We start from the raw sequence: 21,057 nt of genomic DNA on the forward strand, positions 1-21,057 counted from the left end.
ATTGATTTAATTGGTCCTCTTTCCCCATCACTTGGTTGTACTTACATACTAACCGTTACTGATCGGTTTACTCGATGGCCTGAAGCGTTTCCCCTCAAAGATATAACCTCTTCCACCATAGCGACTACATTACTTCGTCATCATTTTTCAAGATTCGGTATACCTCACACTATTACCCATGATCGAGGCAAACAGTTTGAATCCAAACTTTTTTCTCAATTTAATAAAATACTTGGTATCCATCAAATACACACTTCCACATACCATCCACAAAGTAATGGTATTTTAGAGAGATTTCACCGAACTCTCAAAACCACTATTACTGCTAATAGTTCTGGTAAAAAGTGGAACGACGCTCTTCCACTCATTTTATTAGGACTACGATCTACATTAAAAGAGGATCTCGGTTGTACTTCCGCTGAATTAGTAGACGGTCAAACACTCCGATTGCCCGGAGAATTCTTTATTACTTCTACCTCACAAGTGGAAATTGAACCATTTTTATCAAATTTGCGACAGAGTTTCTCCGCAATTAAGCCAATTTCTCCATCATTCCATTGTTATTCAAAACCTTTTATTCATAAAGATTTATTTAATTCAAATTATGTTTTTGTTAGAATCGAAGGTCGTCGACCTTCACTTAATTTTAGTTATGATGGACCTTATAAGGTTATTAAAAAATATGAAAAAACCTTTAAGATTCTTCGTAATAACTTACATGATACCATCAGCATAGATCGTTTAAAACCTGCATTCATTTTGAATGATAAGTTGCATGACAATTATGACAATGTCAACTACGTTGATACATCAGACTAACTAATTAACCAAAATTCATCACATTGTCAATTTAAAATAACCAAAATAATTTTATAAACATCAGTTGACAGTACTATACGTCAACAGATGCGTTTCTTTTTATATGTATTTCAAATGGTCTGTTGCTGAACCAATATTTATTTTCCTTTGTTGGAAATCGAAATATTGGTAATAAAAACAGCGTTTTTCAATTCAAGACTGAATGTTTCGTTGCTCCTTTTCTTTTTATAGCCATTATCATTTCCTGTTGTGGGAGGGAATATATGTGGCAACCACCACAATTATAAATTAAATCATAAATGAATTCATCAAAATATAAATCATAGTAATAAGTTCTTTTTTAACAAAAATTGTAAATCCATAGAGATACAAAAAGTGTTGTTTATTATTATTATAAAATAAAAAGTCAAGTCACGTTGTAACGTAAATTGGTTTTACTCTCTTTTTAAATTGTCCCACAACACACTACAATATTACAGAAGCGAATGTTCGAAAAATGTTTTAACTGTTTTTTTTTTGCTAAAATTACAATTAATGTTAATGTATATTGTACATCAATGGGTTAAGAAAAAAAATCTCTATCATAATGTGAAGAAAAACCACAATTGTTTCAAAATTAATAAAATAATTAAATAAAAGATTCACGATCTTTTATTATTCTAACCATTCCCAATACAAAAACCAATATTCAGCGCACATTTACTGTCATAAATAAAAAAACGAAAAAATTAATTATTTGAAAATTGTTCGGAAATATATTAAACTGCGGCCTAACAATGCAAAGTCCTTGCATTTATTCCTAAATTATCGGAATGGGAAATGCAGAAACCAGGTAGTCGGTAAAGGTACTATTGGAGCTTTATCATCGAAAATTGCTGAATACTTAAAATTGGAAAATGCAGTTAATTACACTGGTCACTGGTTTCGACGTACTTCAGCCACATTATTAGCCAATAAAGGTGTAGACGTTTTAGGACTAAAAAGACATGGAGGTTGGAAATCTTTGACTGTGACTGAAAGTTATGGCGAAGATTCTCTTCAAAACAAAAATCAATTTGCAGAAAAGATTCTACATGATGACAATAAATCGCCTTGCAGCGTTTCTGATAATATACTACAATCGTCAGCTTGTGCTTCTACATCAGGAACATTTTCTGTTCATGCAAATACCGAAAAAATATTTCTATTTCTAGCTGTAATAACTGTACATTCATACGTAAACCATACGACCGTCGTTTTAGCCGTAGCAACCAGTAAAATCAACTTACCGTCATAGAAACACTGCTCGTAAATAAACAAAATAGTCCGATCATGCAAAAACGTATTTAAAAATTGTTTGTGCTCTTTACCATTTCAGTGATAATGAATATGTTTGTTTAAAACCCACAAAGGTTTATACTCGAACCATATTAATTGGTGAACATTTTTTGTCTACAACTGAGTTCAATAGGTATAGCCAATTCTGTTAATTTATAATGTCTGTGAAATTAGCCCCCATTTTCTAAATGTAAAAGAAATAACTATAGTTCTGATAGCCCCCAAAGAGTTCTCTGTGAAAATAAAAAACAGTTCCGTTAATTAACATTGTGAAAAAATCAAATGAAAAAATGGGGGGCCAACTTCACGATTGTGTGAATTTAACGGATCATAACATTTAAAATTTAAACTTTAGGGATATGACTTATAAACGTACATAGCCATTAGAACTCTTTGGGGGCTATCATAACTATAGTTAAATAACTATCTTCAAAATTTCAAATAAATATTTGAAATTAAAAAGGGTAACTTCACAGACATTAATTTATACCGATTGGTAACTTTAATTTTAGGAGATACACCCAACACGGACGTACGTATAAGTATACGTGTGTGTGTATATTCGGTGTCGTTAAGTGGGGGATAAACAAGCGTAGGGGTAATGCACAATTTGAATCGTTCATAGATTGTTGAGAGACGAAGTTGGTCGCATCGCTTTGCAGTTAACCCTAGCAAAAAAAAACTAAGATGTTGTTTACTGCAGCGGAAAAGGTACAGATTATAAAATGGTTTTATGGTGGCAATTCTGTAGCCCAAATAATTCATTTGTTTCCTGTGGCCTATGAAAACAGATCAATTCCTAGTCGCGGAACAATTTCAAATATTATTAAAAACTTTGAGCGACATGGATGTGTGTCTCCACAGAAACACAAATTACGAAGGGGTAAAAGAGATGAGTTACGTGATACGATGATATGTGCTGATGTTGAACGCAATAAAAATCAGTCAAGCAGACAAGTTGCGGAGACGTTTGCTATCAGCCATGTTGCCGTCCTAAAAACATTAAAGAAACACGGGTACAGGTCGTACAAGGTACAAAAAAGTCAGGAACTCTGCGAGAACGATAATATTACAAGGGCGGAATTTTGCTTTACTATGATGGAAATGGCCAACGGAAATGTTGATTTTATAAAAAACATTTTATTTACCGATTAATCTACATTTCCTTTGCATGGTCGGCATAATCCCAGCGTTGCTCGATATTGGAGTCGTGACAATGAACACAAAGTTTATGCGGGCTGGCTTAGTAGGTGACCATATTATCGGTCCTTTTTTTATAGAAGGAAATTTAAATGGTCATAAGTATTTAAACATTTTGCAAAATGACGTAATCCCATCGCTTCAACAATTAGACAATGTGCAATTTGGAAGTATCTGGTTCCAACAAGATGGTTGCCCGGCTCACAACAGCCGGCAAGTTAAAGAGTATCTTAACGCACAATTTCCAAATCGTGTAATATCTATTTGCGGAACGTTAACTTGGCCGCCTAGATCACCAGATTTAGCCCCCAATGATTTTTTTCTATGGGGATATATAAAATCGAATATTTATGGTTTTGATGAAGAAAGAACAACCAATCTGGATGACTTACAAACAAAAATTCGCAATTGTATACAGCATATTAGTCCCAATATACTAGCGAATGTAAGGCGAACTTTTTACGATAGATTGGGCTATTGTTTAGCACAGAATGGTGGTTTATTTGAACACCTAATATAAAAAATATTTTATTTTTATAGTTTTTTGTTTTATTTGTTGTTTTACAAAGTTTATTTCAGTTACTTACGAATTGTTTTTATTTTTAGAATTAAGAATTTGCTTTGTCTTATTTGAATTTCATTTATTATATTAGTTATTATTTTTATAATATTTCTTATCATTGAACGATGTCAAACGACTGACTGCTCTCCGATCCACTACTCTTGCGATTCCCCTCCCACAAACATCCTCCGCGCGCATATGCACACACACAAGTATACTTATACGTACGTCCGTGTTGGGTGTATCTCCTAAAATTAAAGTTACCAATCGGTATACCTTACCTCATATGGATACTATATATTTTAGTGTAAAGAACCATCAATTATCGGTTGAGAGGGAAAGTGTGAGTGCCCCAAAACCAAAATTACATGGTAATAGGATAGTAGATATACAATTTTTTTCTGAATGTTTATTAAAGATTCAATATGAGCATTTAAAAAAATGTACGTTTGGAAAACTTACTGTAGAAAACGAAAAGCGCGATGGATTATCGACTGATGTTATATTAACTTGTGAGGCATTTAACAAAAAAATCGTGTGTTCTACATTCAAAAAAGAAACACGATCACCAAATGTGTCGTTGGTATGGGGTACTATTGTGAATACTTTGTACTTATACACAAACCGACCACTTATTATCCACATTAGAAGTCCCCATGTTGACGAAGTATACATTTTGTAAAATACAACAAAAATTAAGTGCTTCATGGGAGGAACAGCTGTGGTTGTCAATGGAGGCAGCAGGTAGAGAGGAATGTCGGTTACCCATGGAAGCAGGTGACGTTGATCCGGAAGGAACTCCAAAGATAACTGTATACTGCGATGGTGGCTGGAGCAAAAGATCATATGGCCATAACTATAACGCAGCATCTGGTGTGGTAACCTTACTCGCAACTACTACCTTTGAAACTGCAATATTGTAATATATTACAGGGTGTCATTATTGGCAAGCGCACTGGCCAATCGCCGTTTTTAGGAGTAAGAAACAAATTTGGTCAGATTCTTGTGCCTTCCAAAACAAAAATTTTAATATCATTGCTTTATATCAGCTCCTAATTTTGAAGGGCATGTTTAGAAAAATTGATCATAAATTCCCAGAGGTTGGACATTCTTATTTGGACTCTGATAGAGATTTCGGAAGAATTGAAAAAACTTTAAAAAAATATGAACGGGTTTTTGTACCCGATCAGTACAAAGACATCATAAGAACTTCAAGCACGAAAAATGCACATGTTATGAATATGGAAAACCATTTTAAAAAGTTTGATCAATTGCCTCTAAAACTCGGTTTATATAACAGAAAAAAAAATAAATCGGATAAAAAAATACATTTTAGAGATGGTATCAGGTGGATTAGGGTGGAAAAGTTTGGGGAGTATTCGTACAAGGAATGTCTGGATGAAAATACCGAATTTGAAATTGTCAATTGCTTAAAAAATAAAAAGACTACAGAAATATGTGTTTATCCAGACAGAGTTTCGGAAAAATATGGCAATATTTCTAAAGAAAAGTTACTGAATTTGAAACAACAGTTGCAATTTGTAAATGAAGAATACAAATATTATTACGAAAATATTTTACGCGATAATAAAATACTTTAGATGACATCTTTCATTCGTAATAAATTTTAAATTTGTCTCTCATTTAGTGGATAAAAGTGCCATGTACATATTCTTTCTTGTAATTCCTTAACTTATCTTCATTTTGTAAAGTTATTATACTGTAATATATTTTGTTGTTGAAATAAATTGAATAATATGAAAAAAGAAATAAATAGTAAAAAGTTCCAAACAAAAAACTTTAAACGCGAATAACTCAAAATTGTTCCCGTGTTACATAGCACCTTCATCCACTCGCGTCTTCAAATATTGTTCTATTTGTGCACGTGCCCATAATAAAAATAATATAACACCTACGCATCATTGCTTCAAAACTAGGATGGGTCCTCATCAGCAATGGAAGCAGACATTATCGTTGGAGGATTTTCGCAGTCTTAAAATGCATGTGGTGAAGTATTTGAAATTTCTTGCTGATGGGGATTCTGGTGTGTTTTTTCAAATTCAAAAAAAGTTCCATATGGAAATGATGTAGAAATAAATTGAATACAGTAACCACGCTATTAAGAATTATGGAGAGCCTCGCTACAAAATAAAGAAAGACACCTCTATAAATATACAGGGACGAAAACACCTTACCACATTCATTATAAAAGAACTTCAAAGGAGTGCTCAGAAGGCCATGTACAATTGTAAGGGGGACGTGGTTCATCTTCAACAAGAGATAATCATGTTTTTAAAGACCACGTGTTGTGTTCTGAATCATGCAATGATAGAGGTGAAGTAAATCCTGACGTAATCAATCATTTGAGGTCAATAGGAATTTTATACCACATTAGGGGTGTGACAATACCAATAAAACGTTGTATTGGCCTTAGTACTTTTGTCGGAATGTAGGTGTAAGGGAGAATTCATGGCAAAAATCTCATCAATTGGTGAATAATGAAACCAATAACAAAGCCGACCTATACATGCCCCTGTTTGCAAAGCTTAACTGTGGGAAAAGATTAACTTTAATACAGAGAGGATCTTTTCAATCGCGGGTGCACATTGCAGCTGTAGGTTATAACACAGGTATTTTTCTGTAACACGAAAACACGAGAATTATTATTGTGATGTATACATGATTTAGTATACACATGAATTACTTTTTATTCTGCAGGGTATAAATTGCAAACGCATTGTCTACAGAAGGCAAGTGGTGGTCAGGTTGGCAATCGGTTTCTTCAATTTATTGATAAATATGAGAAGATTAGATGCCGGAAAACGTCAATGAAAAGAGAGCCACCAGTTTCTTCTAATTGTAAGTCTAAAAATAGATATTACGGTCCAAATGTTTTACAAGGAAAGCTTTCTCCGGTAGAGATAGCTTCGGAATCTGAAAGAATCTTAGTTTCGTTGCAGGTCTTGTAAAGTTATTTAAATTCTTTTTTTTTCAGATAGTACTAGTTTTATTGAACAGTTATTTTGTAGTGTACATTTGTTTTATTTAGTAAGTAGTATGTGTATTGTTAAGTATCGTTTTATTAAGTCAACAGGTACTCGTCTTGAATTGATAATCAATAAAAGTAGGTTATACTACTCACGTGATTGAAGCAACATTTTCTAATTTGTCGTTAAACGAATTAAAAGCGTACCTGGGTTTGTTGTATTATCAAGAGAATTTGTGATCCGATGAATTTGGCAAAAAGTTATATAAAACAGTGATGTCGGTGAGACGTTTCAAATTTATAGGAGCTCGGTTTCGATTCGGTGATAAAACCACACGACATAAACGACGCGCGAGCGATTTGCTGGCCCCATACGCAAACTGTGGGATCTTTTTATCGGAAATTGTATAAGTAATTACACCCCTTGCGACAATGTTACCATAGATGAACAGTTACTGGGATTCCGAGGAAAGTTTTCAGCTCGCGTATACATAAAGTTGAAGCCTGCCCGTATAAAAGTTTTATCAGGTGCCTGATACATTCAAGCACACTGCTTCGGCTGGTACCATGAGAGTAGGTTACGCTGGTGAACTCTCCTTGGCGTCCTATTGTCTGAAAAAAAAACAAAGTCGTGCTGGAGGGTCTATCATAAATCACTTACAGGTACTTTTTCGGGGTGATAATTACTGCCACTACTGTTTCTGAGGGTCATAAAAACCACCAGAAATATCGGAAACTATACATACTTCCACTATTTTTTTCTTTAAAGTACTGTTCTTAAGCTTTAATTTCCCGTTCGAATTCGTCCGGCCGTCCGGCCGGCCGGCTGGCAAGTACCAGTTAACAGTTAACTCTGCTTTCGTTTGCTTTGTTGGTCTGTGCACCGTGAGTATTATTAACGTTTTATTCGATCACTATTCGTGCCGTAATTCGTATTTGTTTGAACTGAATACTTTGTAGGTATTTATTATTATTAATCATGGCTCCGCCAAAAAAGGAAATGTCATTTCCGCGATGACTACACTAAAGAGTCGTCTTTTATTAAGAAAGGAAGAACAAACGAAGAAGCATTTTGTACAGTTTGCAAGATATACATTTCAGTGAGCCATGGAGGGTAAGGGTGACGTAAAGCATCATAATGAGACAATTGGACATAAAACCAAAATATCATCTTCATCATCGTCACGCAAAATAGACAGTTTCTGTGTGAAAACTGATTCAAATGAACATTTGTTAGTGTGCGCAGCTGAACTCACAACAGCGTACAAAGTAATCAACCATCATCAATCTTTTAAATCACTTGAATGTTTAAGTAAACTAGATTCCTTAATGTATCCAGATTCGAAAATAGCAGCCAAAAAATCTTCGGCCAGAACGAAAGCAACTGCTATCATCAAGCATATTTTGGCACCATATTCTGTGTCTCAGTGTGTTTCGAATTTGGAATCTGCCTCATTTTATGGAATCGGTACCGATGCAAGCAACCACAAAGCAGTAAAACTTTTTCCGATTACTATTCAATTCTTTGACATGAAAGAAGGTATAAAAACAAAATTATTAAGGCTGCAAGCTTTGCCGGATGAAACTTCTGATACTATATCAAAGTATTGTCTGAAAACACTAAAAGACCTAAATATTTCTTCTAAGAAGTTGGTGGCGTTCTGTGGTGATAACACGAATACAAATTTTGGTGGAACTGAAAGGAGAGGATTGTGTAATGTTTTTCACAAATTAAAAATCGAACTTAATAGAGAAATAGAAGGTGTGGGTTGTCCAGTCCACATGTTACACAACTCGATATCGTCAGCTGCAGATACACTAAATATTGATTGTGAAATAATGGTCATTACGATTTTCAAATACTTCTCAATCTATACCGTCAGAACAGAAAGGCTTCAAACTTGTTGCGAATATGTAGATATCTCATACCAAACAGTGTTATCCCATTCACGTACTAGGTGGCTTTCCTTAATGCCAGCCATTGAGAGAATTTTAAAAATGTGGGAACCACTGAAAGAATTCTTTGATAATGAGCCAAACGCGCCGAATATATTAAATGAGTTTTTTAGAAAACCTCTGGCAAAGGTTTATTTTTCATTTATGCATTCCCAGGCTTTTCTTTTTCATAAGCAGACATTAAAAGTGGAAAAGTCTAACATCACTATTATGGAGGTCAAGAATCTCATTGACAATATGAAAAAAATGCTCCAAGAGAGTAAAGCCTCTAATTTTATTGGTATGATGGCTAAACAACTAATAAATGATCTGAGAAAAACTAAGCCTGAATTAGAGAATGATTTAAAAATATTTGAAAAGGACGTTGTAATGTTTTATGACAATGCCATAGATTATATTGAGAAATGGACGACACAATTGGATCATTTCAAATCATTTGACTGGATACTTTTAACTAAAGTACCGGAGTGGATTAATATAGAGGAGAGCATTTTATATTTGAATGAAAAAGGGGCGTCTATCATTGGCGATGATTGTTTTCCTGAATTTGTTCATTTGAAGGAGATTATTAAAAAATACGTTGAAAGTGAAGAATGGGAAACAAAAAATGTCAGTGAAAGATGGGTGAAGGTTTTTGAAACTGAAACGCCATATGAGTTAACTCAATTCAAGAAAATTTGTCAATATGTTTTCAGTATACCCTGTCATAACGCATTTGTAGAACGTATATTTTCATTAATGACCGCTCTGTGGACTGACGAAAGTAACCGCTTGGAAGTCGAAACAGTGGAGGCTATTTTACAGTGCAAAGTTAATTTTAATATGAGTTGTGGAAATTTTTACAAATTCGTAAAAGGAAATCCCCAACTATTGTCCCAGGTTAAATCGTCTGATAAATATTTAAAATGATACATGTATTTGTTACCTATGTATATACCTATCTTGTAACTATTAAACTAATAAATTTGTTATGTGTACTTATGGCTACGGGTATATGTATTTACTTTTTCAACTACAAACCTCCTATACACTACCAGATTAAATTAAAAAATCAATTTCCTACATTTTCACCAGTATCTGGACGACTTTACCTACAAAAAATCACTCTTCATCGAAATGTCCCGACGGAGTCTCGGGAAAATATGGCAACCCTAGGCCCTAAATACACTAACCTCTCTGACTATTCACTTTCCCCCTCAGAAAAAGAACTATTTAGTTAGGATACAAATTTTCCATTAACCATCATCTATACCATCAAAACTGAAGCACTTAAAAGTTTCTGTGAGTTTGTTGGCATAACTTACAAACAGTTACTGTACCACTCAAGGACAAGATGGGTATCACTCATGCCTGCTGTTGAGCGTATATTAAACCTATGGGAAGCTTTGAAATCATATTTTCTAAGCCAGGAAAAGTCTCCAAAATTGCTTGTTGATTTTTTCTCAAACTCACTGAGTGAGGCCTATCTCTGGTTCCTTCACAACCAGCTATCATTGTTCCACCGAAAAATAAAGAGAATTGAGTCTTCAAAAATTTCTGTGATTGAAGTCAAATTAATATTGGATGAGACTTTGAAGAGTGTGGAGGAACGAGAAGAATCCCTGTTCATTGGCCTGAAAACTAAACAAAGCGTACACTTTGTTAAGGAAAATGTTTGCTCTTCCCAGCCGTAAAACTTTGATGACACTGTTAAATAAAGTTTCTTTCAACACCGGTATAAATATGGCTGTCCTGAAGACTTTGGAAGAATTAGTGCCCACCATGAAATAATTTGATAAATATTGTATTCTTCTTTTTGATGAAATGGCGATAGAAGCTAGTTTGTATTATGATGTGAAGAGAGATGCAATCGAGGGGTTTGTAGATTGCGGCGAAGAAAAATGTCTATAATTTGCCGACCATGCTATGGTGTTTATGCTAAGGGGAATACACAAAAAATTGAAGCAACCAATTGCCAACTTTTTCACAGAACATGGTAAGTCAGTTGCTGATGTCATGCGCAATATTAAAGAGGTAATAAGAGCATGCGAAAAAATTGGCCTCCATGTAATAGCCACTGTCTGTGATCAGATGAGCACAAACGTTAAAGCGATTAATCAACTGCGCCTAGATTCACAATCGGAAGCTCTTCGAAGAGGAAATGAGTACAAAGGTGTAGGCTTTTCCATTGATAATAACGACATTATTTCCCTTTTCGACGCTCCTCCTTCTGAAGGGTTTGTGGAATAATTTATTAAGTCATGACGTTTACTTTGTATGGAAGACAGACTCACCAATGAGAGGCTCATGGAAAGATATTACTACACTATATGAACTGGATGTTGGCGATTTTGACACTAAAATATTAAACCATTTAACAGAGGCCCACGTCATACCGGGAAAGGTAAAAAGCATGAAAGTGAAGATTGCCGTTCAAGTTTTATCTAGACGAGTGTCATCTACTTTAACAGCAATAAACAGATATAAATAATTTACAAATACAAATATTTTAAATAATAATTTTTTTTAACTTTTAAGTAATTGCGTTATTTTGTTTTTATAATTTTAGCACCTGGAAAATTACCACCAACGGCAGAGAGTACTACAGAGTTTTTGTTATTTGCAGACAAACTTTTTGACTCAGTAAACGGATCAACCATCCATCCTCAAAGTGATAAAATGTTACGATGTGCTATCATCAACTCGCCGTCTCACTTAACTTTTTGGAATGAGGCAATCGATGTTTTAAGGACTATTAAACTTCTAAGCAAGAACGAGATTGAACAAAAAGAGCTTGTGCCTCCGACAATACGAAATTGGATTAAAACACTTCAGGGATTAAAGGCGTTATGGAAGAAACTACAAGGTCTTGGTTTTAAATTTCTCTTGCCAAGAAATTTGAAACAGGATCCCTTGGAAAATTTTTTTGGCTGTATTCGCATGCACGGTGTAAGTAACATTAATCCAACATGCACAGCGTTTGCAAGAACGCTGTAGACCCACAAGAACGGCTATAAAACCTTGTTGGTCATTAATTTCGCCTCCTCCCATTCAGCATTTTAAAATTAAAAAAATTTGTTACGATCATTACAAAAACAATCAACACGCAATTCCATGAAGAGCAAGAAAAGGATGAAGAGGACCCAGAAGAAGTTGAAGTTGAAAGCAGCAGCATGAGTGATATAGCAGCTCAAGTGTGCAACGTGCCGAAGTGAACTAATTTTGTCGAATAATGTACATAGCACACTAATCGAAGAACGCGCATATTGTCCTAAAGCGTTATTGAAACCAAACGAAACATTTTTAAGCTTTTTTTCGAAGCCCAGTGCAATTATGCACAGTAAGTTGCCAAAAAATGCCAATAAATGTTTGTTAAAAAAAGATTACTAGCTTATTTAAAAAATGTTGATATCCCACCATTTAATTGTAATAAACATAATTTATTTGAATTATTTTGTGATATATTTGTAAAATTTTATGTTAATATGTGGATAAAAAGATGTAAACGCTATTCTTAAGGAATCATCACACAGTGAAATTTTCAAAAAATCGTTTTCTTTTTTGCATCATCGGTGGTATACACTGTTATAAACATTTTCTCGAATTTTTAAATCGAAATTCGAATTATTTCGGTCACTACAACATTCCTTAGAAAAGGGGAACGGAGATTAACATCTGCCGCGTCCATCTCCCCATTCAACCGTTATTCTTTTGTCTTGTTCCTACCTGCGCGTGTATTTTCCTGTGGTAATTCAGTTTTATAATTTTTAATTCGTTTTCGACATTCAACATGGATAGACCTACGAGAAGAACGCCTAAAAAATCTGTGTCGCAGGATAGGAAAGGCTTGAGGAGCGCACATCCACGATATGAAAGAAAAAGACGCGCAGGATTCAAAGGAACAAATAGACACTTCATTGAGACCGATAACGAAGTACTCGCAAACGTTGGCGAGTACCTCGACGGCGAAAATAGCGAGAAAGAGTCCGGAGTTTGAGGTTAAAATCGATCAAACATTCAGCTATGTTTTCATAGAATTTTTCTTGGTTTTCGACGCTCTGTAACATTCTTGGCTTCAAGAAGTATTCAACAATTACTAACAGAAGAACAAGAAAGATTTCCTTTAGCAGCGGAACGTGTTAGATGGGACATACAGTGGTTCACAGCTTATTTCAACCACCCTCTGTTAAGAAAATATAGCTCACATAATTTCGAAACGAAACAAGATATTGCAAAAATTTAAACAAGGGTTTACATAATACTTTCCAAACTTAAAAAAAAAGAAGTTTTATTCAGTCTCAAATTTACATTTTCAAACATTTACAAACTAAAAACCAAAAACATACCTACATAAGTAGTCACAGCTTATTTCAACCACCCACTTCTAAGATCTGTTAAGTTGACTTTTTTTGAGGTTATGTTTCCAATTATGTAAATACATATGGTTGTAGTGTGATTTGGGCAGTTAAGTAAACCAGAGGCGTATTTTGTGACAATGGGACGACGTACTACCATAGAACACAGGGAATTGGTTATTAGCCATTTTAAAAACGGCCATTCGCGTCGGAAAATTGCTGAAATGGTTCGCCTTAGTGATTCGACAGTGCAAAGCATAATATATCGGTTCGTTCATGAAAATAGGATACATGATAAGGGTAGAAAAGCTCCCAACAAAATTTTTAACGAAACTGATGAGCGCTACATTGTCAGGAAAATAAAGGAAAACCCGAAGCTATCCGCTCCAAAATTGGCTACAGAAGTTCAAAATCAGCTGAATAAAACATGCAGTGCGGAAACTATTCGCCGTGTATTACGAAACCATGGTTTTAATGGTAGAGTAGCGCGGAAAAAACCATTTATTAATAAGAAAAATCAAGCAGCGCGCCTAAAATTCGCCAAGGAACATATTAACAAAGATTCAAACTTTTGGGAGCAAGTTTTTTTTGCGGATGAGTCTAAATTTAATATTTTCGGCTCGGATGGTCAAACTTACGTCTGGCGTAAGCCAAATACAGAGCTCCAAAATAAAAATTTAAAAGCGACAGTAAAACACGGTGGTGGTAGTGTCATGGTGTGGGATTGTATGTCATCAAGTGGGGTAGGAAACTTACAGTTTATTGAAAGTACAATGGACAAAAATAAATACCTCGACATCCTAAAGTCCAATTTATTACAAAGTGCCGAAAACCTGGGTATAAGGGAGGGGTTTCGGTTCTATCAGGACAACGACCCGAAACATAAATCTGGTATTGTGCAGACATGGCTGATTTGGAACTGTCCCCACTTGATGCAACCGCCGCACACTGGGGCAAATAGGTTTTAAAGTTGGCATTAAATCAAATCAAAAATTCGTACTGTTTAATGTAATGTTTAAATAAAGTACTGTCCAATGCACAATATAATGATATTTATTAACCGCGGACACCTCGCTGAATCTCGTTAGAGCCAGTCGCGCTCAGCGAAGAAATAGACGAATTTAGACATGTTATTTAATGTGCTTAGACAGTAGTTTTTACGTAGAGTTTGTGTTACTGTTGACTTGAAGATATTGTTTTATTGTTATCGAACCTTCAAACTCGGATATGTACTACTTATTAATATGAAGCTTTCAAACAATACAGTCCGTTTATTTTAAATAAAATTATTCTCAAAAATGATGAGTCATTAATAATGTTCCGAGCTAGTCCGAACCTTTATTTTTGCATTTTTATAATTGTCGTTAATTGTATATTAAAGATTAATTGCTTCTGAGTGCTCATATTTGCTCTTTTCTCGCATACTTGTATTTTAGCACAATATACAAGTAATTTGAAAATAGATGGCTAAAATGAAACCCATGTAGAACAGCCAATTTTAAATAAAATGAAAACACAAATGAATGTGTGAAGATTAATTTTTATTTGTCTTCTGTACTACCGGTTTCGAAATTCTAAAGGAATCGTCTTCAGGTGCGACTGAGAGATAACGTATCACCCATTACATAAAAATCAGATAATAATAATATATAATGAATGTAATTCCGTGTATAATCCGTGTAATTCCACCAGATTGACAATAAAAACATATCACTATTACACAATTATAAAAAATCATTAAAACTAAATCTCCTAGAAGAATTTGAAGTCAAAAAACATGAAAACAACCCAAAATTTACACTTTTAAACGAATATTTAGAATTTTCAAAAACACGTTTATTTTTAAATTTCATAAAAAAAACATTTTGAAGATTTTAGTTCCGGTTTCGGTATGTGCGCTATAACCTAATCAAGTTCATATAATAGTAAGTAATTAGCCATTCCTGTTATTTAAAATACTAAGTATTTTAATGTCATGTCAGTTTAAATTTAAATTTTTTGATATTATTGAGTTCAATCCTAATTTAATATTATTTAACAGTAAATATTTTTATGTATTTTTATATATTGTATCTGATTTATTATTATGTAATGGTTGATACGTTTTCTGTCAGTCGCACATGAAGATGATTCGCTTAGTGCGTTTTTCGATAATTATTACTTCTTTATTCACAGGTATGAGTTTAAACACTATGTTCATAAAAAGATTAGATCTTATCGATATTATGCGAAGTTCCATAAGTCGAGATCTTGACGAACAGTTTAATTTGTTGACTGAAGAGATTCAGAACCGTACAAATTGTGATGATAAAGATTTGAAGAAGTTAAAAAAAAAATTGTCATATTTCAAGTCAGAATATAAATCTCGGTGGATGCAAGCGTGTAGAATAGAAGAAAGATTTTTAGAATCCAACAAAGATTGGTTGGATGCTTCTATTTCATTTCCTGTATATAAAAACCAGTTGAAACGAGGTCGACCAGAAAAGTCGTTTGAATCCAGTTCGGAGCGCTCAAAGCGACAGAAAACGAAGAAACTGAGAGATTCAACATCCGCATCCGTGTTAACTTACGCCACGCAAATGGCTTTAAGGTCCGAAGGGCAGCCACAGGCCTCAAAAGTATTACAAAGTATCACTACCACAAGTCCAAAACGTGCGAGCAAATATATAAAAGCTTATAAAAGGTCGCTTGAACCACAACAGCGTATGTCAGGCGCAGATGCTTTATCTATTTTAGTAGAAGCTAAGTTATCACGGTATCAATATGGCATCATAAGATCATCCGCTCCAGAAAAATTCCCTTCGTAGAAAACGGTTCAAGCAGCGAAAAAGTTTTGTTACCCTGAAAATATTGTGGTATCTGAAACTACTGCGTTAGTTGCCTTACAAAGTATGCTTAACCACACTGCTAATCGTTTACTTTTAACAATAGACTCTGTTATACAGACTCTTGAACAAGATCATGTAACATTGTACACAAAATGGGGATTTGATGGTTCATCGGGCCACAGCTCATACAAATAGGCTTATTATGATTCTGAATGTAGTGATTCATCTGTTTTTATCACCTGCATTGTGCCGCTTCGCCTCGTTTGTGGAGACAAAATACTTTGGCAAAATCCACGTCCTGCCTCAACCAGGTATTGTAGGCCTTTAAAAATTGAATTTGTAAAGGAATCCACACAGACTTCAGTTGCAGAGAAAAGCAGAGTAGACAACGAAATTAAACAATTACAGAACAGTAGTTGTTTAATTGAAGAAAAGCTGATAGATGTTTCACATAACTTAATATTTTCTATGGTGGACGGTAAAGTATGCAACGCACTTACTAACACGACTTCTACCCAAAAATGTTATGTATGCGGTGCAACAAGTAAGCAATTTAATAACATCGAAGAAATGATTATTAGGGATATTAACAAAGATAATTTAAAATTTGGTTTATCTATTTTACATGGCTGGATACGGATGTTTGAGTGTCTTCTACATTTGTCTTATAAGTTACCAATTCTAAAGTGGCAAGCTAGAGGAAGCGACAAAGAAATTGTTGCTCAAAACAAAGTCCGCATACAAGCTGAATTTAAAAAACGTTGTGGTTTAATAGTTGACAAACCTATACCCGGCTTTGGTAACACCAATGACGGAAATACCGCAAGACGTTTTTTTGAACATGCAGAGGTGTCAGCGGACATTACACAGATTGACATAGAATTAATAAAAAGACTACATGTCATTATGATAGTGGTATCCAGTGGACATGAAATAGACGTACAAAAATTTAGAATATTCACGCACAACACTGCTAAATGTTTTGTTGAAAAGTATCCGTGGTACAACATGCCACCCACATTACATAAATATTTAATACATGGACCAGAAATAATATCTCACGCGTTGCTTCCTATTGGGCAACTAATCGAAGAGGCACAAGAAGCGCGTAATAACGACTTTAAGAGGTATCGAGAGTATTCGTCCAGGAAATGTAGTCGTGAAAAAACTAACGAGGATATTCTAAACTTTTTTTTAATAAGTTCGGATCCAGTAATTTCCAGTAAGCGAAAATTACCTAAAAAGAATTTAAAAATTATGCCTTCGGAAGCCTTAGAATTATTAAAGCCCACAACTGTGCAAACCTTTAGTGATGATAGTGGTGAAAGGGATGGTGATGATACTTCAAGCAGTGATGATACTCGAAGCACTGATAATGATGATGATGATACTGTAAGCGGTAATGATAATGTGTAGCGATCCGCAAATCAGTTCAGATTTTGGTAATTAATTATTGATATTTTTATTCATTCTCGGATAGAGGGGATCGCTGCTCGACTCATCCTTCCCTTCCTTTTCTTTTGTCTAATTGTTATAGTTGTAATTGTTTGATTGGTTAAACCACGCGTTGACCAATAAGATTATTCTTAGAGTTAAGAGCGTTCAGGGGGAAAACGTTTTCCTTTTGTTTTCCCTCCCTCTCTTTTGTTTAATTGCTGATGTTGCAATTTCTAATTGGTTGAGCCATGTGTTGGCCAATAAGGACTTTCCTAGAGGAAAGAGCGTCCAGGGGGTAAAGGTTTAAATATTGAGGAGGAGCGCCTTTTGAGGAAGTTAAGTTAAGTGCAGTTCGGTTTGGATTTAAATTAATTTCTTCGGCGAAGCACCCTGTTCGGTTTCGGTTAAGAGTCTTAGTGTAAAGTCCGAGTAAGACTCCGGTAATTCTTAAGTTTGATGTAAGTTATTTAATTATTAATTAACTTTTATTCGATCGGACTAAAATTAAAGTGTTATACTTTTTGACGAGCCACTCCTCTCAATATGATCGCTTTAACCCTTGGTAAGTCGTTAATGTTTTATTTTATATATTAACTTGTAAAGATCGTAACTAATTGCTTTGGCTTCTTCTGATTTGGTATAAACCTACGTTATATTCGATGTTATTTTTGAATTATTCATTTTATTAAATTGATCATTTTGTAATTGTTGAACTTAGATATTTTTTGATGTTTTTAATTAAATTGCTTATACAGATTTTCAAGTAAAGTCAGGTAAATTACTAGATTAAAATTTCTCTTGTTAATCAATATAAAGTTTTCGAGTTATTTTTGTAGCTAAATTTTGTTTGTTCCAATTTATTTTAACTTTAATTCTGTTTATTAATTTTAGGTTGTATTTTATTTCTTTTGCTATTGTTTTCGTTTGATTTCACTTCATTAAATTTGTTATTTAAATTTGACTTGATTTCTTTTATTAAATTTCATTTAACTTTGCTCCCTAAATCCAAGCCGGCGTGACAAGGTTCTGCTTGTCGCATACGCCTTTAGCACGCCCACACAACAAAGTAAGAGCCGCTCCTTACAAATGACATGTTTTCTCATTCTGGCGATGAATATAATTTTTGAACAATTTTTTTTTGTTAAAAATGGTTAGTATTTCGTTCAAATATACTAAATACCATATATACAGTTTATATATAAAACGTTTCCATACCTAATTCTACTAAAAAACTTATATTTGATTTAATGCCAACTTTTAAAGCTCTTTGCCCCAGTGTGCGCCGGCACAATCACCTGATTTAAATGTTATTGAAAACTTATGGGCAATTTTAGACCAAAACATCCGTCAACACCAGATCTCGAACAGGAATGACCTTATAGCAGCGCTAAAGGAGGAATGGGCAAAAATAACTCCCCAAACCACAAGAAAGTTAGTGGAATCCATGCAAAGAAGGCTGAAAGCTGTAATTGACCAAAAAGGAGGTCATACTAAGTTTTGAAATTAAATAAATTAAGTTAAAATAATAAGTGGTTGAAATAAGCTGTGACTACTTATGTAGGTATGTTTTTGGTTTTTAGTTTGTAATTGTTTGAAAATGTAAATTTGAGACTGAATAAAACTTCTTTTTTTTAAGTTTGGAAAGTATTATGTAAACCCTTGTTTAAATTTTTGCAATATCTTGTTTCGTTTCGAAATTATGTGAGCTATATTTTCTTAAAAGAGGGTGGTTGAAATAAGCTGTGAACCACTGTATATGTGGATGATATCATGACAGGAGCGAACACATTAGAACAGGCACTTCAATTACAGAAAGAAATCATAGCCATGTTTAATACCGGGGGAGTTACATTACATAAATGGAACTCAAATTCTTTTTATTTGTTAAGAGCTTTGCAAGAGAAAGAAACAGCATCGAATCAAGTGCAAATTCCTTCACAACAGGAAACCAAAACTCTAGGTTTAATTTGGAGTCCAGTTGAAGATGTGTTCAAGTTTTGCATACAGAAAAGACAAAGCGAGATTGTTACCAAAAGAATCATACTTTCGTCCATTGCTATGATCTTTGATCCCTTAGGACTTATAGGGCCAGTTACTGTTAGTGCGAAGCTCATAATGCAAACCCTATGGAAAAGTAAACAAAAAATTAGGAATTAATACAGCAGAAAGCTTGACAGTGGATAAACACCTGATTACCATAAAAGAACCAACAAAGTTTGAAGTGCATGGCTTTTGCGACGCTTCCATCAAAGCGTACGGGGCAGTCTTGTATCTGCCGAGTGAAAATGAGAATCATGAAACGTGCTTGGAAATTCAGGAAATCACAAAGGATTTCAAATGGAATCATATTAGAACAGACCAAAATCGAGCAGACTGTTTATCAAGAGGTTTAAATATAGCTCAATTAAGACAACACGATTTATGGTGGAATGGACCATCCTCATTACTTCTTAATCGTGATCAATGGCCGACAGAAAAATTTTCATTAGATATCGTTGGAGGTATGCCAGAAGCGAAGAAAACGTCAGACGCAGTAACATTATTAAGAACACAAACCTCAGACTTATTTGATCGATTCTCTAAGATGTCACGTTTGCAACGAGTCGTTGCATACTGCTTAAGATTTATAAAGAACTGCCAGTCAAATCAGAAGGTATTCGGAACATTAACAGTTCAAGAATTGAATCGTTCACTTGTTTTATTAATAAATTTAACACAACAGGAGTTTTGGTGCAGAACTGCGAGACCTACAGAGACAAAACTCAGTTCATGGAAACAGCAAAACTTTATCGTTAAACCCGTTTATTGACCAGAATAAAAGCTTACGAGTAGGAGGTAGAATACAAAACTCATTACTTCCCTTTGAACACGAACACATTAGACTACATCATGCAGGACCTCAGGCAGTCACAATCAGTTTAAGAAGACATTATTGGATCATACATAGAAAGACACAAATTAGAAAAATAATTCACAGATATATTACATGCTTTAGATTACGAGCTCAAGGTGGTCAGCAACTTATGTCTAATTTACCAAAGGAAAGAGTACAATCTGTTCGACCGTTTTTAAACACAGGCATAGATTACCATGGTCCTATTTTTACAAAGGAAGGAAAGCGAAGTAATTCTTCCCTTAGAAAGACTTATATTGCTTTGTTTGTATGCTTATCCACGAGGGCTATACATTTAGAAAGTGCACTAAGAGCACTTTAAAAGAGCAGTTTAACGAGAGATTTCCTAATACCAATCTTACACGTATGACGGTCATGCGAATAGTTAAGAAATTTCTTACATCGGGGAGCGTTGTTAACGTTAAGAAAGAAAAAAAGAAATATAACGACAATGATGCCGCAACTATTATTGCGCTTAATTCCGTCGAAGAACATCCTAGGGAATCATTGAGGGAACGTTCACGTTCTCTTAATATTAGTAAATCGGAATTGCAAAGAATTTATAAATCTACTAAAGTAAAGCCATTCAAACCAAAATTTGTGCACCACCCTTGAAGAAGGCGATGAAGGCCGTAGATTATTACTTTGTCTTACCATCAGGGAGAAATGCTTTGAGGAACGAAATTTTTATAAAAAGATTGTGTTTTCGGACGAAACATCTTTTA

Source organism: Onthophagus taurus, chromosome 3 (assembly GCF_036711975.1).
Source record: "Onthophagus taurus isolate NC chromosome 3, IU_Otau_3.0, whole genome shotgun sequence".
In the NCBI taxonomy this organism is placed as follows: Eukaryota; Metazoa; Arthropoda; class Insecta; order Coleoptera; family Scarabaeidae; genus Onthophagus; species Onthophagus taurus.